Genomic DNA, 26,259 nt, shown 5'->3' with positions numbered 1-26,259 from the left:
TGTCATCCAACCATCTCATCCTCTGTCACCCCCTTCTCCTCCCGCCCTCAATCTTTCCCAGCATCAGGGTCTTTTCCAATGAGTTGACTCTTTGCATCAGGTGGCCAAAATATTGGAGCTTCAGCTCCTTCCAATGAATATTCAGAGGTGATTTCCTTTAGGATTGACTGATTTGACCTCCTTGTTGGATTGCTACAACCTAAACATCAGAGTCAAAGATGGTTAATGCATGAAAAACAGAACCTTCTTGGATCAAGATAAAATCATAAATAGGAGATAGTGTCATAGTTTAGATCAGGAATTGGCAAACACATTTCTGGAAAGGGCCAGACAGTAAATAGTTTAGGCTTTGCCATATGGTCTCTGTTGTCAGTATTCAACTTTCATTGTAGTCATAGACAATACATAAATGAATCAGCATGGCTGTGTTCCAATAAAACTTTATTTATGGACTCAGAAATGTGAATTTCATATAATTTCACATGTCACAAAACACTGTTTCTTCTTTGATTTTTTTCCCCCAAATGTTTAAAAAATAATAACCATTACTAGCTCATAGACTACAGAAAAATAGGCAGAGTGCTGGATGTGGCCCACCAGCTAAAGTTTGCCAACTTCCATCTAGAAGAAAACTTTGCTCTGAAAAAATGCTTAAGCAGGAATGAATAGGACCCACAGGCTCTTTAAGGGCTTAGCACATAGTTTGTAGAAGAGCTCAGACAGTGTAGTCACTCCCTGAGTGTTTGCATCTGGGGTGCCTTTTCTTAAAGTTCTGAAGACCTAGCAGAACCCACTGGGGAAAAGTAACATCTCCATGTCTTTGTTGGGAAACAGTGCAACCAGTGCCCTGTTAAAGGGTGTGGTAGGAGGTGGTGAACTTTATGAAAGGTCTCTAAAGGAAGGAGAAAGGAAGACCTTTCTCCCAACCTCATGCTAAAAAGGGAGAAAGGAAGGAAGACCTGGACCCTGAGGGCAAGATCCCTCCTATCTGATGCTAAGACCATTTAAGCAGATCACTTGAAGAGAGTGTTTCATTTCACTGTAGATTCGGGGTGATCTTAGGAGCCAGGATCACTTATATCAGAATCATTAATTCACTGGCTGGCATGCTTATAACCATCATCGCATGACCTAACAGGGCCAAATCAGAAGTGCTGATACACTGTACTCCATCTTTGGGGAACTAGGTAAGTTCTTCCCATGGGAACAATTTTAAGAGTAATTAGTGGTGTCACCATGACATTAAACAAGCATAACTCAGAGGATTTAGCCATAAAATGACTTATTCAGTGGAGTTTAACTGGTGGATGCCCTTGGATAAAAATTTGGAAAGTCTCACGATTTTCCTGATAAGCTTTAAGAAATATAAACAATCTCAATCCATTATTATAAATGCCCAATCCCATGTAAATGTCAGTCTTGCTATAAAGTTAAGACTCCTCCCCCACCCCTGCCCTCCTCTCACCTCTGCCCCAAGCTGGGACCTAACTACACACAGGAAGTCCAAGACAGGGGAAATGGGCTAAAAAAAAGTCTTCCCTCTTCCGTGACCCAGCACTTTTATTCCTCCTCCCTCAGTTAGCTAAATGTGTTTTCTGACACCGCTGAATGAGAAGTCATGGAAGAAGTAAAGGAAATCTGTAAAGGAAAAAACTGTCTTTTTTCTTTTTTGGTTGCACTGGGTCTTCATTCCTGCATACCAGCTTTCTCTAGTTGTAGTGGCAGGGGCTACTCTTCACTGAAGTGCACGGGCTTCTCGTAGCGGCTTCTCTTGTCGCGGAGCATGGGCTCTAGGTAAGAGGATTTCAGCATTTGTGGCACACGGGGCTTCATTGCTCCATGGAATGTAGAATCTTCCTGGACCAGGGATCAAACCAGTGCCCCTTGCACTGGCAGGCATATTCCTACCCACTGAACCACCAGGAAAGTCCTGGGCAGGTACATTCTTACTTGATTGATCTTATGGGGATACTTCAGCATTGCCACTCTTGGGACCTGACAAACGTCTCAAGATTAAGGTCTCATAAGCACTGTTCTATGTTCTTTGGAGATGCTCCATAACTGGGGCACATCTTTGCCAGAGAGTGGCTTATTCCTTCCTTCTTGACTTGCTAACTCATATTGAACTCTTTGTGGACCCATGGACTGTAGCCCACCAGGCTCCTCTGTCCTTGGGATTTCCCAAGCAAGAATACTGGAGTGGGTAACCATTCTTTTCTCCAGGGGACCTTCCTGACCCAGGGATGGAAACTGCATCTCCTGCATTGTAGGTGATTTCTTTACTACTGTGCCACCAGGGAAGACTTATTCCTTCCTTGGCCCTAAGAAGTCCAACTGTACCTCCAGCTTCCCTCTGCTGTGGTCTGGGTGCCCCTCCTCTCAGAAAGGACATTAGGAGACCCCACACCAGTTATCTCTTGCTGCCAGGCCTCCCTGTCCATCACCAACTCCCGGAGCTTACTCAAATTCATGTCCATTGAGTCGGTGATGCCATCCAATCATCTCATCCTCTGTCGCCCCTTCTCCTCCTGCCTTCAATCTTTCCCAGCATCAGGGTCTTTTCAATAGAGACCTCAATAGAGATTAAAAGAAAGAAGCAGCAGCAGAAAGCATAAGACTATAAAAGAAGAAACAAAACTCATTATCTGCAGATGACATGATTATCTACATAGAAAAGCCAAACTATCTACACATAAATAGCTAGAATTAACAAGTTATGTAAATCCTGGTCTTACACACCAGTTTGGAATGTTATTTCTATTGTCATTGGGTTTCAACAGAAACTTCCACTAAGAACCTTCTTTGGAAAAAAAAAAAAGAACCTTCTCTGTCAGTCATTTGTGAAAACAGTTTCCCAAGCACACTTCTGCTGTAATGTAATGAAACCAGTTAGCAGCATCATGCTACACAGCCTGGTCACGGTGACAGCCTCGTGCCCATGTGAAAGTTTCACAGCGTCAAGACCCTGCTTCTCCCAACATATGTCACACAAAGGTAGCCAGAGGAGTATTCATTGCCCTGAGCAAACTACATGCTTCATTTCATGCAATATTTGCTCATACAGTTCCCTCAATCTTCAGGATCCTCCCTTTCTTTCCCACCTAAACATCTTACTGACATTCATCCTACAAGGCTTTGCTAAAATGTCACCACTGTCCTGAATTTCCCCTCAAAGCTCCGTTTTGAATTCTCTTCTCCTCCTCTTGTGTTTCCATAGCACTGTGCTGTTTCCTCTTCTCAGCCCCAGTGTCGTTGTCTTTAGGAATTATTTTAGCCAGTTGTATACATGGCTGCCTCTCTAAGAAGACAGTGAGCTCTGCAAATGAAAGAGACCTTAACTTACTTCTCTTCATATAGTCACTGTCTCCGCACCAGGCCAAGGTTCTGCTTTATCAGGGCAGAAAGAGGAAGAAGAGAGAAAAGGCTCCAAGGTGCCCTCAAAAATGGCAGGAACCACAGCTTTATAGCAGTGAGGGGCTATCCTGAGTGGTCTTGCCCAGCAGGTGTTTCTACAGCACAGGACATGCCCACAGGGCGCTAGATAAATAGGAGAATGTTTCCCACATTGCACGTGACCCCGCCTGTGCTCTGGCCAGAAACTTTGGACAATATTGGCCAGATCTCTGAGTCCCACACTCTCCAGTTCTTGGGGCTTTACGACTAACACAGGCAGCGTTACTCTGTCACACGTGTAGACCACGTGGACTTTTGTATCTCTTCCTTCCCACCATTTCCGGGCACTTACCCAATGGTTGACCAGTAAGGGAGTATCCAAGTTCAGTTCCCTTATCTCAAAACCTAAAGTGACATTTAGGCTACAGAGTCCCCTGTGGGATTAGGCTGAGTGCCTTACCTGGGGTCACATAGCTAGTAAGTGGATTCAGACACTTTGTACCACTCCCATAAATGACGTGATTTTAAGCATCACAACTACCATGTTAGACCTGAAGACAAAAGGAGTAACTCATAGCATTTGCAAAAAAGGAAAACAGAATATTTCTATATTAAACTACTATATAGAAAATAGTTAGGTTAATCATCTCCCCAAATTCTTAGCATTGCATGGATATTATTTTCCAAGTGAAAAAATGAAAAATTAAGATCTTTAAACCCAGAAAGAACAGGTACTGAAACCCAAGTCTGTTACAAGTTAGCTATGAGTAGCTATGAGGCCCCAGATAGTTTATTTCATTTCTTCTATTCTCAGTTTTTCTGCATATAAAATAGACACAATAACACCTAACTTGCACTGTTATAGAATGGATTAACTACAATATATGCAACGTACTCAGCACATGGGCTTCCCTGGTAGCTCAGATGGTAAAGCATCTGCCTACAATGTGGGAGACCTGAGTTCAAACCCTGGATCGGGAAGATCCCCTGGAGGAGGGTGTGCAACCCACTCCAGTATTCATGCCTGGAAAATCCCATGGACCGAGGAGCCTGGTGGGCTACAGACACAACTGAGCGACTTCACTTCACTTCACTTCACCCAGTACGTGGTCCACAGTCAATGAATGGCCATTGTAGTAGTATTAGTGGCAATAATATAGACCTGGCCTCTGTGACTTGTGTAACTTTGAGGCTCACAAGCACAAATACATGCATAGTGATAATCCCTAAATACAATGGAGTATTATTAGTAAAAGTTAAAACTTGGAAGACTGCATTTGGCAAAAAGAATATCAATTTAGAGAGACCCATGTACTTACACTCTAGCTGGCATGTCAGGGCTGATCTATTTGCCGGTAATCAATATCTGTTGGGAAATGAAAATAGATATAAACATCATCGCGTGAGAACTAGGGAATGAGTCCTTCCCAAGACAGGTTGCAGCTGCACAATTTCAAGCTGACATTTTATTTCACCTTAAAAAAAATAATTGTATTTAATAAGGTAATTATCACTAAAGGGTCGGATTACGAAAACCAAGCTTCTACCATCTGATGCAGAACAGTTACAATCAAGATCTGTTTGGGGGTTCAGAAAGCCACAGAGAGCTCCCAAAACTGCTTTTCCAAAAGGTGTTAGAATCTTAACGAAAGTATTTAGATACTGAGATCTTAAACTCCAAATATCATGCCTATTCTAGACTGGGTGTATATACTTTCCTTTGGTTTCTTGTTTTCTGGTTATATGTCAGGTTTGTCTTGTTACTCAGATCATAGGAGAGCAGTTCTGGATAGTCTTGACCAGTCTAGAGGGGACAGAACAGCACAGGGTAGATTTGATTCACGAGGTCAACCAAATATGGCCAAAATTATATGACTGTTTGTCCATGGAGAAGCAAATTAGCAAAATAAAAGCAAAACTGCCCTTTCCTTTGGGCCCAGTTACCGCTGACTCTGTCTCTGGTTCCAGGCTACCTGATAGACAGATTACTTCCCCCCTTTCAGACTGATGAACTACTCCAAGTTTCTAAACAAATCTAGAAACACAGCCACACTGAGGACCCACAGCCAGTCTACCTTTTCCAGCCTTTCAACACCAAGTGAGAGGAACAAGACAGAGAGGTTCATAGGTTGCTCTGAGCAGGTCGAGTTGACGCAAAAAGTTGATTTATGGAGAATGGAGTGGGAGGCACTTTAAAAATATATCTTCCTTTATTACTTGGCCTTTGAGTTGAACTTAATTATATGTAAGATAGAGGTTATTGCTCCCCTCCATCTTCTTTGTATTTGTTTATGCCAAAGCAACCAGATGTCATGAGAGCAGGAACAATAGTCATTTGAGAAGTAAATATTTCTGTCAACCCACCAGCTGGGCACCATGGAGGAAAAAAAAAAAAAAAATCAATCTCTTGACTGAATTAAACTTCTTTGGGTTTTTGTTATTTTACGGAATTCAGACACTCTGCTCCATGAATGCTTCAAATTGTCTGGCATAGTATAAAAAATGCAAGTAATAAAAATCATCCTTCAGCTTTGATTTACAGAGATAATCCCTCAAAGACAGATAAGAAAGGGGCTACCACACACAGTGGATGAAATTTAAAGATCCTGGATTAGATGACTGACTTGGCTATTAGATGGATCTTGACTCTGCACATGTTATTATTTTTTTTTCTTCTCCTTTACCTTCCCTGGTAGCTCAGGTAGTAAAGAATCTGCCTGCAATGTGGGAGACCTGGGTTCCATCCCTGGGTTGGGAAGATCCCCTGGAGAAGGGAAAGGCTACCCACTCCAGTATTCTGACATATAAGAAAGTAAAATATACATGTTAAAACTATCCTATTTTCAGTTTCATTTATCACTCTCTGATTAAGGTAATATATCCTACCAGAATGCAAAGACATGCTTAGTCATTAATTTTTTATGATTCTTATTTGGAAATATAATAAATAATAACTAATTAATAATAATCAATAATTGTAATTATCATTACATCCCTGATTTCAAATATACAAGCATAGAAATTTCAAGGGACTTCTTTGGTGGTCCAGTGGCTAAGACTCCACACTCCCAATGCAGATGCCCAGGTCCCATCTCTGGTTGGGAAACTAGAATCCATATGCTACAACTAACAGTCCTATCCCACAACTAAAAAGTAAAAGATACCACATGCTGCAATGAAGACAGAAGATCCCACATGCCACAGCTAAGACCCAATGCAGCCAAATAAATAAATTTTTAAAAATAAAATTTAAAAAAAATTTTAAACTTAAACTTGGCAAAATCTGAACAACTTCTTTTCCTTTCAAATACATCAAACCAAACTCAGAACCTTCCAATGTTTATTGTTTTTATCTTATCATACAGTTCCTGTTACAGGTGGAATTCCCAGGGAAACACCCTGAGATAAGGGTGGAAAAATTTTACTAGGAAGTATTCTGAAGATCAGCACCTAAGGAAGAAACTCAGAAGCAAAAGGACTGAGAAGAGGGAGAAGTTGGACTGTGATATAGTCTCATCAAACACCCCCAACCAACTACATCAGTTCAGTTCAGTTGTTCAGTCACGTCTGACTCTGAGAATCCATGGACTGCAGCATGCCAGGCTTCCCTGTCCATCACCAATGCCCAGAGCCTGCTCAAACTCATGTCCATTGAACTGGTGATGCCATCCAACCAACTCATCTTCTGTCCTCTCCTTCTCCTGCCTTCAATCTTTCCAAGCATCAGGGTCTTTTCCAGTGAGTCAGATTTCCACATCAGGTGGCCAAAAGGACTGGAGTTTCAGCTTCAGCCTCAATCCTTCCAATGAACATTCAGGACTGATTTCCTTTAGGATTGACTGGCTTGATCTCCTTGCAGTCCAAGGGACTCTCAAGAGTCTTCTCCAACACCACAGTTCAAAACCATGAGTCCTTCAGTTCTCAGCTTTCTTTAGGGAGCCCTGAAACTGGATGGCCCTTTAGACTTGTCCCAAATTAAGGTAAAACAGATGGAGGGCTAAGTCCTTTGGCCCAGAAGTTGAATCTATGTAGCTCATCATAGCATCCACTACAGCTTTTACTGGAGCCAATTTTAAGTATGCTAACAAATCAGCTGGTTTGTTATCAACAAATATTTGTTGAATATATACCATGTGCTCAATACTGTAGAGACTGCCAAATATTATATTATTGGTTTCCCAGGTGGCACAGTGGTAAAGAATGCACCTGCCAATGCAAGAGATGCAGGTTCAATCCCCTGGTTGGGATTATCCCCTGGAGTAGGAAATGGCAACCTGCTCCAGTGTTCTTGCCTGGAAAATCCCATGGACAGAGGAGCCTGGTGGGATCGCAAGAGTCAGACATGACTGAGCAACTGAGCTCGGGCATGCGCGCACACACACACAGACACACACATGTCTTTGCTATTGAGAAACTTACAATTTATTTGAGAACAGATTAAAATGCAAAATTATTTTGCACAATAAAATTTTAAAATAATAGGTAAAGACAACAATAGCTGAGAAATGAGGGTAATCAGACCGAGGTCATTTTAAATTTGAAGGACAAAGAAATGACTTAATTCTGTGCAGCTTGGAATGGGAGAAGTTGCATGGCGTCCTTAAGGTTTTTGATGGGCAGAGAGTAGAAGGAAAGTCATTGTGGGTAGCAAGGTAGCAACAATGATCTGAGGGCAAAACACAAGGCATTTGGGAATAATCTTTGTAAAAAGACCATAACTCTTTGAAGAAAAGTCTATTAGGGCTAGAAGTAAGAGAAGTACACAGTGAAATGTGGAGGCCACTCAGGTGGGTATAGATTTCTGGGAAACATGAAGGTGAAAGCATTTGGTTCTTCTAAGAATGGCAGAAGCAATGACAATTTTAGATTTATCAAATTCTGATGAGGGCCGAGATAACCAGGTTCTGGGACTCACTGTGGCAGCATCTCTCTTAGCAGGTCAGTTCTACAGTGTGATTCTTGGAAGCCCAGCCTACAGACCATTCTTTCTGTATTTCCAGATATCCTGTGAGCTAATATCCCTTAACAAATAATTTCTGTTTAAATTAGTGAAAGCAAGTTATGTTGTATGCAATGAAAAACCCTAATATATACACATTTTCTTATCTAATATTCACAACAACTGTGTAAGTAGATAGTACTATCCTCATCTTATAGGTAAGGAAACTGAAGTTACGAGGTGAAATAAATGGTCCAAGGTTTTCTGGTAAGTATGTGTTCAAGCTTAGATTTGAAGCTGGGACAATCTCATGCCTAAATCCATGCCCTTTGCACAACATCATAACTTTTTTCTGAAGGCAGAGTTATGAACAAGCCTCAATATTTTCCATACGAGCATGGGTATCTACAAACAGAATAGTTTCCATGATAGGTCATTAGATATTGTACTCATCCTCTGGACTGAAATATATAGTATTAGATGTGAATCATTCCAATGGCAGAGCAACATCAAAAAGTGGAAAGCTGCCCGCAACTCATGCCAAAGCCAGAAAAGAATGAGTCCCTAGAGCCAGTGGAGCCATCCTGCTGCTGCTGCTAAGTCACGTCAGTTGTGTCCGACTCTGTGCGACCCCATAGATGGCAGCCCACCAGGCTCCCGTCCCTGGGATTCTCCAGGCAAGAACACTGGAGTGGGTTGCCACTTCCTTCTCCAGTGCATGAAAGTGAAAAGTGAAAGTGAAGTCTAACTCTTAGCGACCCCGTGGACTGCAGCCTACCAGGCTCCTCCGTCCTTGGGATTTCCCAGGCAAGAGTACTGGAGTGGGGTGCCATTGCCTTCTCCCGGAGCCATCCTAGCTCTGCCCAACTCTACCTTCAGTGATTACTTACAAATTTAACAACCAAAACGCAAACAGTCCTGTCTGTAGCCTCATAAATAAATTCAAGGCCACAGTGTAAAGCAAGCTTTGTCTTACTCATCTCATGCTGTTCTATATATTGAATTTGATTATCTCATGAACGTTGAATGCCTCCCCCAATTAAGAGACAATTTAACCACCTGTCTTAGCCCTTTCAACTTTAAGATCAATTCTATTAGTCAGACTCACGAGACAGTGGCCAAAAGTGTACTTCTAAGACCAAAGTGTCCATGGTTAAAAGTAGCATCTATGGCAGGATAAGAAAATAAATGATACAGTATGACCATTCAGTTCAGTTCAGTTCAGTTCAGTTCATTACCTCCTCCTAAGCCCAAGGAAACACGAGCACCTTGAACTCTGGACCATCAGCTTCACCTTAGTAAACTAGCAGGAAGACCCACAATCAATGAATCTTGGGTGCAGCCATTCTCTACCATTCTCTACCTACCACAACTAGCTTTCCGAAACTCTGCCAGAGGATGAGTTGGGCTCCAGGGAAAACAGAACTTACCCTCTGACCTCAACACTTCAAGCTGACTTCACACCAGTTTAAAACGCTTTATGGCACCCTTCCATTCATACAGTGTTCCTCTGGATGTTCCTTTCTGTCCTCAATTCCATCTTTAGCACAGCTGACAAATGCTGCCTGGACACACAGTTGTCTCCCAAGAGAGCCCCATACTTTTTAAACAGCTTTGCTTTGTGACCCGACCTACAGGCAGGCTGCAAACTTCAGTGCACTCACAGCTCAGTCATGTCTTTTGTCCCAGGCACACAGATACAACAGGGTAGAGAAAGTTCACAGGCAACGCTCACATTTCAAAACGTAAATAAATGGCTCACACCAGAGGCCCCGTGCACTTAAGTGTGGAAGACAAAACCTTCCCAAGAAAAGAGTGACCCAAAGGGTACTATTCAGAAATCCCTCCAGTACCTCATGGTATGATGGCTGCACCTGGACGGCTGAATGAGATCTACCACCAGCAGGAGACCAGATGTCCTGTGCTGGGCAGACCATGTCAACAGTCTGACCTTCTGTTTCTTCCTGACTTGTTCCCTAAGCATCTTTCTGATATATTTTTCCCCTGTTGAGCCCTATTCCTCTTTTTCTTTCTTTTTCTTTCCCTTATCCCTCTTCTCTCTCTATCAAACTTTTTACTTCTTATTTCTCCAGCTTTTGCTCATATTTCCTGGTTCAGCAGTTCCTATTATTTCATACACTTGGAAACCTTTTATTTTCTTCCAGTTTTCCAAAGAACTTTCACAGCTGGCCCCATCTGTTTTCCCTAAATGACCCTCTGCTCTTTAATCATATGCACTTCCTCTCTGATTCCACCTGCCTTTAATAGGCTGGGCCCTACAGTCTCTATACTCTCAATCCTACTAACAAATATAAGCTTAGGATAGGGGTGATTTGGGGCCTGAATTTTATCACCATTTAAACACCAACCACAGATAACAGACTCACTGATATGTTATCAACTTTAGCCTTTTCCTGCAGTTATCTGGGTTTTTAAAAATTAACTTTTTGATATTTAACTCATTTCAAACTTTCACAATTTCATAACACAGGTAATGCATGTTCACTGTAGAAAAGTAAGTCAAAACAGGTAAGTAGAAAGACAGAAATGAAAAGTCATCTGCAAATCCACCCTTCAGAGAATACGCTGTGTTTCATGACTAATTTGATGAACAGTGTTTTAAAAGATACAAAGATGAATGAAAGAGACATCGCCCTTCTCTTAGAGAACCTACATCCACTGGGGAAGAAAATAAAACAAGCACATACAATGTGGCATATTTAGAAAACAGCAAAAATTGATAGGAACAAGGACAAATAATTCACACCTTGGAGAAAGTGTCATCTATTATGAGCTCTGAAAGAAAAACAGGAATTAGCCAAACACAAAAGAAGGAAAGGGAACTTCCCATGATAAGTCTTTAAAGATAGATGGAGTTTGGCACTTAGAAAAAACCAAAGGGAGTTCAGTATGGTTGAAAGCAAGGGGCAGTGTCTGTCAACAGGTAAGGAAAGGAGTGGCCAGAGGGCAGAGGACCTGAATAACTTTTCCTGGAGGCAATGGGAACATTGAAGGATATTAAGCAATGGAATAACATGATCAGATTTTTATTTTTAATGGAACCATGAACCTAAAAGATAGAACCACAATATGCAATAGGTGCCACCCTCATAATCAGGGCAGGGAAGGAAGGAGGGAGAGAGACATAGGTAGTAAGTAGTAGAACCAGGATACTATCTTAGGCAGTCAGCTATGCTACCAACACTCTCTTATGGTGGCTGTTAACAAGTCCTAACTATTCTAGGTGATCAATCAGGAAATGCAGGCAAATATGTTTTGTATGTGAACTACATATTTTCCTTCTTATAATGGAATTAGCCTTTTGCCTTGAACTTGGGAGTGGCTGATTTGCCTGGTTGAGAGCTGGGTAAGCTGGAGCTAGCTGTGCGTGAGGAGAAATCTTATAAGGGATGCTCCACAAGCATTCTCATAACCAAGACCAGAAATGACAATGTGAAATTAGCCAGCTTACTGTTCTGACTGCTCCCAAATCATAAATAATTATTCAGCTTCATGTTTTCACTTATCTGTGCAGCTCTTATCATAGCCTATTTCCAAATATTATTATTATTGAGTTGGTTCAGATCCTAAAAGAACTTAGGATTTCCCTACTCTTGATAAAGACTTTTCTATTACTCACTGACACCAGGGCATTTTCTGTTGCTCATTAAAGTAATACAGTCAGTATAATTATTTGGACTTGAGCCTTGAGATTAGACAAGTGCTTCTTGAACTTCTTTATGGAAACTCAGAAAAAAAGGAATATATTTCATATTTGGATCTAGTACAAACATAAATGTGTGTGTTAGTCACTCAGTCGTGTCTGACTCTTTGTGACCCATGGACTGTAGACCACCAGGCCCCCAGACTCCTCTGTCCATAGAATTCTCTAGGCAAGAATACTGAAGTGGGTTGCCATTCCCTTCTCCAGGGACAAACATAAATACCTATATAATAGTAATATTAATGAAATTTTGAAGAAACAGGAATTACCATGACAGTATGTGATGCAGGCTTTCATTTTCTTTTCCATTCCATCCCATTCCATTCTATTTCTATTTATTCTATGATATTCTTTTCTGAGTTGGGACAACCACATCGGGAAACTCTTCAGTAGGGTCCACTAAAGTGAAATATACCATATCTGATAAACCAATGATTTTACTCTTAGGTAAATACTCAGGATAAATGAGTACATGTGCCCATCATTGGATTCGTTTAGACTGTTCACAAAAGTGATATGAATAGTTCATAAGGCCAAATATCAGAAGTTACCTAAAGACTTGTCAACAGTAGAATGGATAAATAAAGGTTGGTATAGTCATACAACAAAGCACTATGATTGTTTACAAAAATGCAAATGAATTTCTCATACAAAATGTTAGGTACAAAAGAGTTAATGCTTTATGACTCTAATTATGTAAAGTTCAAAATCAACCAAAACTAAACTCTATGCTGTTCTAAGTCAGGACAGTGGGTTGCCCTTGGAGGAATGGTGATCTGAAGGAGTTACTGCGGTGCTTCTAGGGTGCTGGTGCATCTTGATCTCAGTGCCATTCACAAGGATGTGTTCAATTTGTGGAGCCGATCAAACTTCATATGTACTTTTCCATATGTAAATCACACTTCAGTAAAACATTAAGAAAAATACAAGTCACAAACCATTAAATTAGATTCTTCCACTCACTAATTGCTTGTAACCTCAAATTTAAAATACCCTACATTAGATATCAAAGGAAGGTGTACAATGACATCAAAATATTTAAATTGTTATTCATAATAAAATAGAAAGTTCAAAAGTCTCGTTTATAAACCACTAGATACAACCAAAATAAAAAGAATCCAGAAAAAATGAAACAGCTAAAAATAAGAAAATACTATCCCTTCTTACTTGATTTTTAATAACTTTACAGCTGCTTTCAATTCAAATTTTTATTGAATCTTCCATATTAATCTACACTTGCTGCCAATAATTTTGTTAAGAAACACACAGTTTTGAATATGCTTACCCAGCTTTTTCCTTAGTGTCCAAGCCTCTAGTCTCTTCTTAATTAAATAGTCAAGAGCAGTCCACTGCTAAAGGAAATCTCTCCTAATGCTCTCTTCAGGGCTATGCCTTTCCCACTGGAATCTCTTTTTTCCCTTAGAGTTTCCATCTCTGGCAAGATGTCCTCAAAATCTCCAACCTACTCTAACCCATTCTTGAGGCGAGAAGAGATGTCCCCCAACCATGGCTGATCACAATCAATGTTTACACATTTGTTAATGAGTGCTGCGCTTGGTATTTTAAAGGGACCCAGATGTATTTCTAGTCACAGCCATTCTCTTTCTCAAGCAAAATACAGATTACAAGCTAAACTGTATATGATATTTGTTTTTCAAATAGATTATTGCACACATATATAGGGCAGATGTCTTCCAGGACATTTCTTGGCTGATGTCTTTATTCCGTGATTCTATGAGAGTTTTCTTCAAATTCTACAAAGTGGTCAGGTCTCCAGATGAAGGCAATCCAGCTGTCTTGAGAAAGGAGGCTCTGTTTTAACTGGCATTGAGTGTCCATCGAGCAGGGGCTGCAGATACCACGGCTTGGTTTAGGACCCACCTGCACCCCTACCCCTCAGTACCTCACTGTGGAACCAGTAAAGGTCTTTGGGGCCTTACAGTCTCTGCTGAAACCTAGATTGCATCAGTTTCCAAGGATGTATGACTTGCCCTAGCTGTCCAAAATACCTGCTCAAATCCTCCTTACCCTTCACATCTGCCCAAACACAAGGGCAAGAGATGTATGTGATGTAAAGCCGAGTCCGTGCAATGCTCTTCATACTCAGAGTCAACAGTGAGAACGACATGAAACAAATGCAACCTGCTTTCAACAAAAGCTGAATTTAAATTGTCTGTCTGCTAAAAGTACATTTGAAAAATGAAATCTTTCCATATGGCTTTATTTTCATCTATATAAAAGGGTGAGACTGAATTCCGCTTTATTTAAAAAAAATAAAGCTCTATGTATATAGTGCTGACATATACACTAAAGTCATCTGGAAAAAATACAAGCTACTATAACGAATGCCAAATGCCAAAAGTAGCCAGTTTCACTCTATTGAGACAAATAGATGGAAGGGGAAATGTGTTTAGTTGACAGAGTGAATAGAGAAAATTGATCCCCTATTGTCAAATACACTGTTACCGGACAGGACGGTTGGAAGTTCTGAAACTCTGTCTTTTGCACACAAGGTAAACTTAAAGCCTTTAAATAAACCTATTAATATTTCAAAAGCTTCTAATATCCAAAAATGAAATGATTCACACCAGACTAAGTATTTACATTAGATATTCCTCTTTAATTCTTGAGACAAAGGAAAGTGATCCTTCACTGAAGAAGTGCTTTTTACACAAAGTTTTGAATGTCAAACGGAGAGAAACAGCATATTTTGTAAAAAGAACATTTAGCACCTAATATTCCAAACACCCAGCCTGGGTTCCTCCTTTTATGAATGTACAGTTGTATCAGAGCCCAGACATTTAGAATTATATAGCAAACTTGTAACAGAACCACATTTCCTTTTGGAATACAATACAGCTGCAAACAAAAAAAAATCACATTTCCTCCAGTTATTTGCCAAATAGCTGTATCCTCACACCAATTATAGACTCTAGTAGACACCACCAGAAGAACAGCAGGGATAAAAGATGAGTATAAAACCCTTCTCTTCCATTTGGCACAGAATAAATCCAAAAAGAAAGAAAAAAAGAAACATTTCAAAGACAAAGATCATACTTTAGAACATAAAGGTTTGTGTCTTGTTTAACGTGCCTTAATTTTTTCCTTTTTGGCTAAGAAACAGGACCTTATTTTTTGCTGTAGCACAAGTAGGCATTTCACAAAGGCCCTGAACTGCACATAAATTTTTAAAAAGCACTTCATGGGCTCCTTAGCATAATCTCCAGTCTCTCTCGGGCTTTTCCAAATAACAGACTAATTTCATTTCCGTCCATTCTGCTACCAAATTCTGCCTCTCTCCATCGCTACCATTTCTCCTACTTTGTTTTGTCTTTCCCTTCAGTAAACTCAACACCCTGGTAATTCAATCTCCTGTTCAATGTCATGGTTGAATCAAATTGCTGTCATTCAAAATATAACCTGAGGCTTGAACTGTGGCATGGTTGAGTGATCAGGGCAAATATTCCCAAATCTGGAATTTCTGGGTTTTCAGCTATTGAACTCCTAAGTGGCTTTAGACAAGATTTCCCTCTGTCTCATGAGAACAGGTCAGATCCTGTTTGTACTGCCTGAGACTCCATAGAGTAGGACACCGCAAGTGAGGCAAGCTTTACCTATGACCAGGCTCTCTGTGGGTTAGTGGAGAATTGGTTGTAATGGGATTTAAGCAGCAAATTGGTGACAGCGCCATTGACCTCCCAAGATGGACATGGAAATTAACAAATACTGGAAAAGATTAACAAGATGTCACTTTCACACCAGGAGAGAAATTAGAAAAGACCAGAAGGGAGCCCTGTTTAAAGATGTCTTCACTCATGGAGTATAAATAGCCAGGTTTCCCAGAAAGAGACATTTCCATTCCCACCACTAGCTCTACTTAAACAAGTTTGAAGGCCAATAAAAACACAGTGCTGGTTTACAAGGGTTAGGAGAAATGAAGGAAGATGGTGAATCTTCCTTGAGTTCAGAAGTTTAAAGAGGAAATTCTAAGGGTGGGAAGTGACAAATTGTATTGATACTAACCTTTAAAAAAAAAATAATTCAAGACATGAACCAGGACCAGGCACATTATACAAATGTTATGAGACAAAGAGTAGAAACTATCCTAAAGTCTATGATAAAAGAACACCTGAAGAAACGGGGCCAGGTCATGAATTAGAAGTTGCAAATGCACAAATAACGACAGCCAACCAACAAGATGGGCAGTTGCTATGCATTGTGAGAGACATGTGGAAAGGAACCCAGGTGTTGAAACTGGTGTTGGAAAACCGTCTGAAAAGATCCAGAGCTAAGGCATGCTGCTCAGAAATCAGAGACCTTTGCCTAGCATACTTGCTCTAAAGGAGATAGAGGGCAAGCAGATAGCTCTTAGCTGACTCCCATCACAAAGTGGGCACTCTTTAAATCTTTGTAGAATTGAATTGCTGAAATAGACCATACTTGATGGAAGAAGTAGGATTTTTTCAGATTAGAACAGCTGCCTTTATGAATTGCTCTGCTTCTACAGAGAGTGGTGTGGGAAGGAAAGGACAGCAGAACTATTTTCTTTAGCAACTGATAGTAAAATTAGAAGAAAAGCAAACAGCCAGAGCAGACGACCAAAATCAAATGGATGTGGACCACTTAAGTAATTGAGTCAGGGGATAGTAAATGCAGTTCAATTTAGGATAATGTCCAATAAATTGCTTTAAGAAATAACCTAGGGAGTACAGGTTAAATGGAACAACCATGTAAGAGATTGATCTGCAAATCACAATAAAGAAAATCATTGAAACTAACCACCAGAGCATTACTGACTTCAGTAAAAGGGGCCATAGCAACCCTACCAGCAAAAATGCAAATAGACCCACTCAGACAACAGAGCTGCTGTCCTCATTGATGTGTTTCTCTCTACTCTTCCTGTGCTAGTGAAAAGTTAACCATTTCCCAAGCAATCCTTTAAACTTAATCTATCTCAATATTTCTATGGGCTTCCCCTAACTTCTCTCCAAATTCCCTTTTATCTTGGCCTGACAAATTTGGCACTTACATTTGCGAATCAAACGGATATGTTACAAACTTGGAGGTGGTGGTTTTGTCGCTCAGTCCTATCTGACTCTGTGACCCCAAGGACTATAGTCTGCCAGGCTCCTCTGTCTACAGGATTTCCCAGGCAAGAATACTGGAGTGGGTTACCATTTCCTCCTCCAGGCAATCTTCCCAACCCAGGGATCGAATCCACATTTCCTGCATTGCAGGCAGTCTCCTGCATTAACCACTAATCAAATTCTTTGCTGCTCCACAAGGTGTGACCCTGGGAATCTGTGTACCTCGGGTACATGGCTTTCCCCTAAAGAGGGTGGAGTATAAGTAAAACTCAAAGTAAACTAAGCCCACACTTGCCCCAGGAATGGAAAGAGTTGGAAGTGACATGATTGACATTAGTCTATTTGAATTTAAATTTGATTTCTTTAGTCATGGACAAGAAACAAAGGGATACACTTTCAATGGTGATTTGCAGTGCTGTGTGCCAGATACTGGGCTAGGTGTTCAGGGTCCTGCATTGACTGAGTTGTATCCCCTGCCCTCCAGAAACCCACAGTCAAAAACTCACAGCACAACACACACAGGGCAAGAACAACTTCTGCTGTGTGCAAGGCGATCACACACACATTCTCTGTAGACTTGATCCAGATCTCAATTTGGAACAACTTTTCAAAACCACAGAATTTTTTTTTTTTAATTTTAATGTTTTATTGGTATCCTTAAAGCCCAACTGAAGGGAAAACAGGATGATGAACTCTGATCATTTGCTAAATAAAAATGGTCTGTTCTTGCCAGGAAGACAGCAGCTTGAGCAACAACATTCCAGCCAACTTCCTTTCCCATTTTGTCCCAGCCTGGGAGGAATTTGTTCTTCCAGACAGCTGAGACTCACCTAGATTCCTAAAAGGAGCAGAGCCGACCCAACTAGACTAATTAGTGTCTGCATTTCATCAGCTTGAGGAAAAATGTTTTGGTGAAAGGCAGTATGAACATGGCAGTCTAAGAGAGGGGTTTGAATCCTGCTTCAGCATTTTATCGGCTTTTATCTAGCCTCTCCCATCCTCGGCCTATTCATCTTTATAATGGGAATAATAATGTCTCATTGTTGGCTTGTTCCTTATACAAGACAAGGTAATATATATAACAGTGCCTGGCAGGTAACTCAAGTCATTAATGCCTGTTCTATGCCACTACTTCTGCCAAATGCTGGGAGAAATAACTCCCCTACATCCTATTCTTCCATTCAGAATGTCTCTAAAGTGTAGTAGACAATGGAAATGACCTCAGCTGGACATGGAATTCCTAGGGATACCTAAGCTTCCATCTTGTGAGTAAAAACATGGAATATCTACCATGGGAAGGTCATCCCTCCTTCGAGCGAATACTTTCAGATTCATCCTTCTCCAAGAAATCTCAAAAAGGAGGTGCTCTTGGCATATTTCATACTTGGCTTCATCAAAAATGAGTCATGTCCTAGCCACAGCAAAAGAATCGGATACAGTAGAATTTTGCCAGAGGGCGAGAATGAAGAGTGGAAGGGGGAAAAACAAGACTGCGATCATTCTCATTGTAGGTCAGGAATTTCATAGAAGAGAGAAGCTGAGTAACTGGCCAAAGACACACAGCATTTCAGAAATTAAGCTGATGAGAGGTGCACCGCCATGTCCAGGGCTGTGCTGTATTTGGGCATGAACCAAGTCTGCCTTTTTCACTGTCATAGCCTAGCTACCTAGCCCCTTAGCAACACCCAGAGCCTGCAACGCCTGGCAAAAGCTAGCAACACTTCACTCTGGCACTCAATAAGTACTTGCAAATAAATGATCGTAAGAAAGGTAAAATTAAAAGCATGCAGCAGCTCAGAACCTGCAGTTAAACCAAAACCTAATAAAATATATACAGAGAAAAGGATATACCCTGTTCCAAAACAGGAAAAAAAAGAGAGAGAGAGACATTTTGTTCCAAACTAACAAAAACTGACAAGTCCCCCTGATCCTACCCAGTCCTTATCTTGTAGTATTCCCCCCCACTACTTTTTTTCAGGACAATTTGCTATCCCTTCTCAAAGACAACCCTCCAAATAACATAGATTTCATCATGATTCAATGTTACAACATTTTTTAGTAAAGGAACACCAGATAAACACTAGGAGAGCTAAAACTTTGGTGCCAAACAACCAAACAGATGTGACTCCTACCACTTCCTACCTTTCCAAGAGACGTGATTAATGGGGAATTATAGGAATATTCTAATTCTTGTTGAAAAGCTTGATCGATTTATTGGTGCTTGCAGCCAAAGAATAACCAGGTCCATGTTTCAAACCACTGCAGATGACCCAGAATCTGGGGCTCATCATGACACTATACTTTGCTACAAGACTGGTGCCAAGAAAATTTCCTCCAAGCTCAGTAATCCTTCTTCCTTTCTGGATAAATTCTACATAACTTTCCCATTGCTCCTGCCTTGGGTTAAGATTCCTTGCAGCAGCCTTGTAAATGACTTCCGACTTTGCAAGATGCATTAACGTTACACTGTATCTCTGATTCCCACTGTTACAACATCCTCTTCCTATGCAAATAGAATCTTGCTCAGAAGCCTCAGTCCAGCATTGGTCACCCCAGGAAACCATCACTGATATTTCTGCCCGGAGACAAAAACAGGTCCCTCTGCTCTCTGTTCTCACAGTATATCTCACAGTTCTCACATATGTCACACAATCACAACATCTTCAGTTGTTATTAATTTCTACTTAATTGCCTATCTTTCCAACTAGACTGTATAACCATGAGGAAAACATTATATCCTCAATACATGGTGGTCGTTAAGTAAATGAATGCCTCCCCAAGTTTTGTGGGCCCTCAGTGTGCAAATTTCATTCCTTCTCCTGAGAGAAATCACAGCACATCTGCTTCAGCTAATTGTCTCCTGACATCCATTCTACCTTTTGGTTTTGGGGATAACTGAACCCCAGGAATTTTGGCAGGGAATAAGGCCACACAGCACACAGCTAGAGATGTTTCCAGCTTCCCTTGCAGCTAGGGTCTGGCCACATGAATGCGAGCTGAAGAGAATGTTCAACATGCAGGTCATGTCATCTAAATGACTGCTGCTTCTCTAATCGCTCCTTCCCCTTCCTAAAGGCTGGAGGGCAAGCATGGTGGTGCTGAAACCGCTTCGGCCAGAGAGATGAGGACAAAAACCTAAGAGATGACAGAACCACAAGACAGAAGAAACCTAGTCCTGGGTGACCTTGAGAGTAGACCCACCTATCCAACCAGGACCACTCACTTGTTTCTAGATTTACATCAGAGACAGCAATCTCGGCTATTGTTTATGCCTCTGAATTTTGGTCTCTTCTCTCTTTTTTTAGCATCCTGAATTGAATTTTGGTCTCTTCTCTCTTTTTTTAGCATCCTGAATTGAACCTTTAATAATTCACATCAGGGGACTTCCCTGGTGGTCCAATAGCTAAGACTCCATGTCTCCAATGTGGGAAACATGGGCTTTATCTCTGCTCAGGGAACTCGATCCCACACGCTGGAAACTAAGGGTTTGAATGCCACAGCTAAAGACCACACATGTGACAACAAAGATCAAAGATCTCACATGCTGCAACTAAGATTTGGTGCAGCCAAATAAATAAATTTTTTTAAAAATTCACATCGGCTGTGAATTTCTATAACTTAATTTTGCGAGAGAAGGAGATATTCTTGAAGTTATTCCTTTGTTCAAGCATTATTATCACTAACAGCATGGATACTGAAAACTCACAATTGTCTGCTACGTAGCTGCTATCTAAGAACAATAAATAATTTCATAGAATATAGCTATGTTTACCATCTGCACTAGAATAAATGCTCTGTATACTTAACTGATGGCTGCTGTCTGACTTTGACTAGGCAAAGAAAGATTCCTCTGAGAGTAATCCAGGAGCACTTGGCCCTGCTGACACTGATTTCAGACTTGTGACCTCCAGAACTGTGAGATAGTAGAATTCTGTTGTTTCAGGTCATGTACTCTTTGGTACTTCATCACAGCAGCCCTAGGTAGCCTTATTCAGCTTTGTATGAACCTTAATGCAGGGCTCAGTTAGTTCCTACAACCCTGTTTCTCTCCTCCAGTATTCATCACATGTTCTCAGATTCCGATGGTTCTTCTCTCTGCTCCCAAGGTGGCTGCCAGCAATCTCCAGGGCTTCCTGCTTCTTCACGTTTCACAGAGAGGAGAGAGTCAGCTCTCCCGGCAGCTGACTAAAGTCTGGGATTTGAGTGGCATTCCTGATGTAGACTGACTTGAGTTACGTGCCCAAATAGCAAATCTATGACAGTGTCCAAGGGGTGGGACTGTGTTGATTGATTAGAGTCAATCAAGGCCCCCCTCTCGAGATGAGGGCAGAGTCAAGTCCTGCTGTACTCACTGTTTTTATCCATACGTCTCCCCTCAGCCTCAGTCTACTCAAACAAATGCTACTTTTTGTTTGAGAGCATTTCCCCACCCCCGACCACAAGAACTTGTTTGGCCCATGCACAGAGCAAGCTAAAAGTTCCAGAGTTAATGCTCCCAGAAGCAGCCCTCAACTAAGGATTAGCAGGAAACTGGCAGAGAAATATACCACTATCCTCACTCTTCAGCTGGAAGGACAGTGAGGCGTGCTCTCCATAGTACCCCAGAGTTTCTCAGGGGCATTGAGCACCAGGGATCCATAGTGACTGGTTACTACACCCTTAGGTGACTTTTTCTTTCCCTGTCACACTGCCCCACTCCCCCATCAGTATCTCTTCCAAATAAATTGCTTTTACTTAAATCTTCGGTCAGGTTAAGTCCCAATAAATTGTAAGGGAGAAAATTTGAAGTTCCACTAAAAAAGGGAAAAGGTAAGACAGGAAAGCACTAGAAAGGCAACCAATGAATGCCCACTCTAGTCATTACTATCTCCTCTCTTTAAATTAATTAATAAGTCAACTATGCTTTCTCCCACAGTTCTGTTAAACAGAGAAGAGCACAGCGTTGCCTGGCCGATCAGGAAGCACATAAATGGATTCCATTCTTGCTATTTGCTCCTCTACTTGCTGTGTTTCTTTTCACAGGTAATGTCCCTTCATTACGCCTCAAATTCCTACTTAATGAAGACTGAGAATGATGATCCTTGTCCCTAGAGAGTATAACCCCAGGAAAGTAGAGCATGGTATAAGGTAGCTCCACCTTAAACCTCTTTCCAAATGGTCTCCTGTTAAAAGTGTCAGATGGGCATATTCAACATCATTCCCCATCACTCAGTTCCAGAAGACAACATTCAACATTAGAGAATATTAAAGATCCAAGTCAGAAACATCATGACCTCTGGAGTATTCTCCACCATCTGAAAACCAACGACTCTTATTTAATAAACTAACTTAAAAATACAATTTACTGATGAATGAGAGAGTAGCCCTGAAACATATATATTACCGTATGAAAAATAGTCTGTGAGAATTTGCTATGTGATACAGGAATCTCTAATCTGATGCTCTGTGACGACCTAGAGGAGTGGGATGGAGTGGAAAGTGGCAGGGAGGTTCAAGAGTTGGGGGACATGTATATCAGTTCAGTTCAGTTGCTCACTCATGTCCGACTCTGCGATCCCATGGAATGCAGCATGCCAGGTTTCCCTGTCCGTCACCAACTCCCGGAGCTTGCTCAGACTCACGTCCATTGAGTCGGTGATGCCATCTAACCATCTCATCCTCTGCTACCCCCTTCTCCTTTTGCCTTTAGTCTTTTCAACATCCGGATCTTTTCCAATGAGTGGGCTCTACATATCAGGTGGCCATAGTATTGGAATTTCAGCTTTAGCATCAGTCCTTCCAATGAATATTCAAGGCCAAATTCCTTTAGGATTGACTGGCTGGATCTCCTTGCAGTCCAAAGGCTCCTATGGCTGATTTATGTTGATGAATGGCAGAAATCAACAGAACATTGTAAAGCAATCATCCTCTAATTTAAAAAAATAAATTTTAAAGAGATACAATTTACTTGTCGTTTATACATTTTGAAGATTTTTTCCAGCTTTATTGAGATATAATTGATACATACTACCATTATGTAAATTTAAAGTATACAACATGCTGACTTGATACATTGTATATATTACAAAATGATTACCTCATAGCAGTAGCTAACATGTCTGCATCACTAATCATCCAAGAAATGCAAACCAAAAGCACCATGAGATATCACCTCACACCTGTTAGAATGACTAGTATCAAAAAGACAAGGGACAACAAGTGTGGCTTAGGATGTGGAGAAGAGGGAATCCTTGTGCATTGTTGGTGGGAATGAAAACTGGTACAGCCACTATGGGAAATATATGGAGGTTCCTCAAAAAATTAAAAATGGAGTTGCTATCTGATTCAACAATCCTACTTCTGTATATACATCCAGAGGAATTAAAATCAAGATCTCACAGGAATATGTGCACTCCCATATTCTCTGCAGCATTATTTACAATAGCCAAGATATGGGAACAACCTAAAGGTCTATCAGTGGATGAATGGTTTAAGAAGATGAAGTATACATATACAACGTAATATTGTTCAGCCCTGATAAAGAAGGAAGCTATTTGCAACAACCTGGATGAACCATGAGAGCGTTATGTAAAGTGAAATAAGTCAGAGAAAGACAAATAATGTCTGGTCTTACTTATATGTGGAATCTAATAAAGTCAAACACAGAGAAACAGAGAGTAGGTCAGTGATTATCAGAGTCAGCAGGGGAAGAGGAGGTGGGGTTGGAGAGCTATTGGCCAAAGGGTACCAACTTCCAGTTATAAGATTAACAAGTTCTGGGGATACAATGTACAGCATGGTGGTTATCATTAATGAGTGTATTATATTCTTGAATGTTGCTAGAATAGTAAATCTTATATGCTCTCACCACAAAAAAATAATTGTTAATTAAAACACAATCTGAACTATTCTGGCAGAGCTCAGAAATATTTTCCCTAATGAGGTAATGAGGTCACTCTAGCTGAGCTCCCAGCATGAGCAGCATATCTAGTGAGTTTTCTCCAATCTCTTCCGGATCATTCTGCCATTGCCCTGGGATGGTAGAGAAACAATCCACGGGAAAAGCCACCCTGTGTTGGAGACACAGCAAGCAGAGGCAATGCTTCACAAGAGTTGCAGGATGCAGCCTTCCAATTCTCCTTTTTTTCTGAGTATAAGCAGATGTTAGAGACTCGTCTCATTATCTTGGGATACTGTATAATATTATTATGGTGTCAAGCTATTAGAGGCCACAAATGCTATACAACAACAGCTTTAATTGAGGCTTAGAGCTGCATTGTAAATATGTAACCTTACTTGGTGGTGTTTGCAAATGCTTTCTGGAAACAGTTTAAAAAGATGTTTTCAATTGTTCGAACAACAGCTTTCCCTGCCAAGATCAAGTAAAAGCTTCTTAAGATATGGGCACCATAAACACATTTCTTAAGACTTCAATTTTTTTTCCCAGAAGCACAGCAAATCTGTGAGCCAGAAAGCCTCATGCATGCCACTTCCTGGACTGTTCCAGGGAAAAACTAATGAAACACTGCAAAAGTTACACTCAGATCTACTGTGATCTCACAGCCACAGAATTCCACTCTTCCTTTGAAGTTACTTTACTATGATAATAATTATCTGTCCATGAGTCTGGTCCTGGCACTGGCCTATCCCCAGGGATGGAGATTTGGGTGCATGCAACAACAGCCCACCTTCAGCAAGGAAGCTCCTGACACAGAAGGCTAACCATCAATCTTACCTGACACACCTGTCACCATAGATACAAAGTGACTGGTCTTGAGCTCCTCGGAGTAAATTACAGCTCTCAGACATTTGGTGGAGGCACATTATGGTTCTGATGTAGAGGATAAAAGACAGAAAAACCTGGGTCATATGAGATTGGTTCCAGGCAGAAACTGTTAAAAAAAAAAAAAAGAAAGAAAAACAGTCTGAGTCCCCTTTACTGGACAGAGTAAAAGAAAACAGAAACTGAACATTTTGAAATGTACATTCAGAACAGAATAGAGTCCAGAGACAAATGGTCCAGGCTGTAGATTATGCAGGTCACTTCGTCCAGTCTGGTACCAAAGAATTGGTATCTGACTCCAGTGGGTTTTCTTTTTTTATGATTTGCTAGCATGTGCATAACCCACTCCAGTGTTCTTGCCTGGAGAATCCCAGGGACCGCAGAGCCTGGGGGGCTGCCGTCTATGGGGTCGCACAGTCGGACACGACTGAAGTGACTTAGAAGGAGCAGCAGCATGTGCATAAGAAAGGGACAATTTTAACATTTTGTTGTTTGTTGGTGACAATGATCTAAAGTGTAAGGACAGATGGCCAACAGGCACCTGAAAAGATGCGCAACATCACTAATGATTAGGAAAATGCAAAGTACAATGAAATAGTTTTGTGCGCCTCACACTGGTCAGAATGGCCATCATCAAAAACTCTACAAATAGTAAGTGCTGAAGAGGGTGTGGAGAAAAAGGAACTCTCATACACTGTTGATGAGAATATAAATTGGTGCAGCCATGCAGTCACTATGGAGAACAGTATGAAGGTTCCTATAAAACTAAACATGAAGGTACCATATGTTCCAGCAATCCCATTCTTGAGCATATATCTAGAAAAGACAAAAGCTCTAATTCAAAAAGATAGATGCATCAATGCTCACAGAAGCACTATTTACTGAGTCAAGACATTGAAGCAACCTAAACATCCAACGGAAGAATGGGTGAAAAAAGATGTAGTACTTATATACAATGGATTATTACTTGGGCATAAAAAAGAACGAAATAATGCCATTTGTACCAATATGGATAGAGCTAGAGGTTATCATACTAATTGAAGTAAGTCAAATAAAGAAAGACAAATATCATGATATCACTTAAATATGGAATCTAAGATAATGATATAAATGAACTTATTTACAAAACAGAAACATACTCACAGACAGAAAATAAACTTATGGTTGCCAAAGAGGAAAGGGTTGTTATTGTTGTTCAGTTGCTCAGTTGTGTCCGACTCTTTGCAACCCCACGGACTGCAGCATGCCGGGCATCCTTGTCCTTCACTGTCTCTTGGAGTTTGCTCAAACTCATGTTCATTGAGTTGATGATGCCATCCAACCATCTCATCCTCTGTCGCCCCCTTCTCTTCCT

This window comes from Muntiacus reevesi, chromosome 14 (assembly GCF_963930625.1).
Source record: "Muntiacus reevesi chromosome 14, mMunRee1.1, whole genome shotgun sequence".
Taxonomy (NCBI): Eukaryota; Metazoa; Chordata; class Mammalia; order Artiodactyla; family Cervidae; genus Muntiacus; species Muntiacus reevesi.
The sequence above is the reverse complement of the archived record's forward strand: the minus strand, read 5'-3'. Positions refer to the sequence as shown.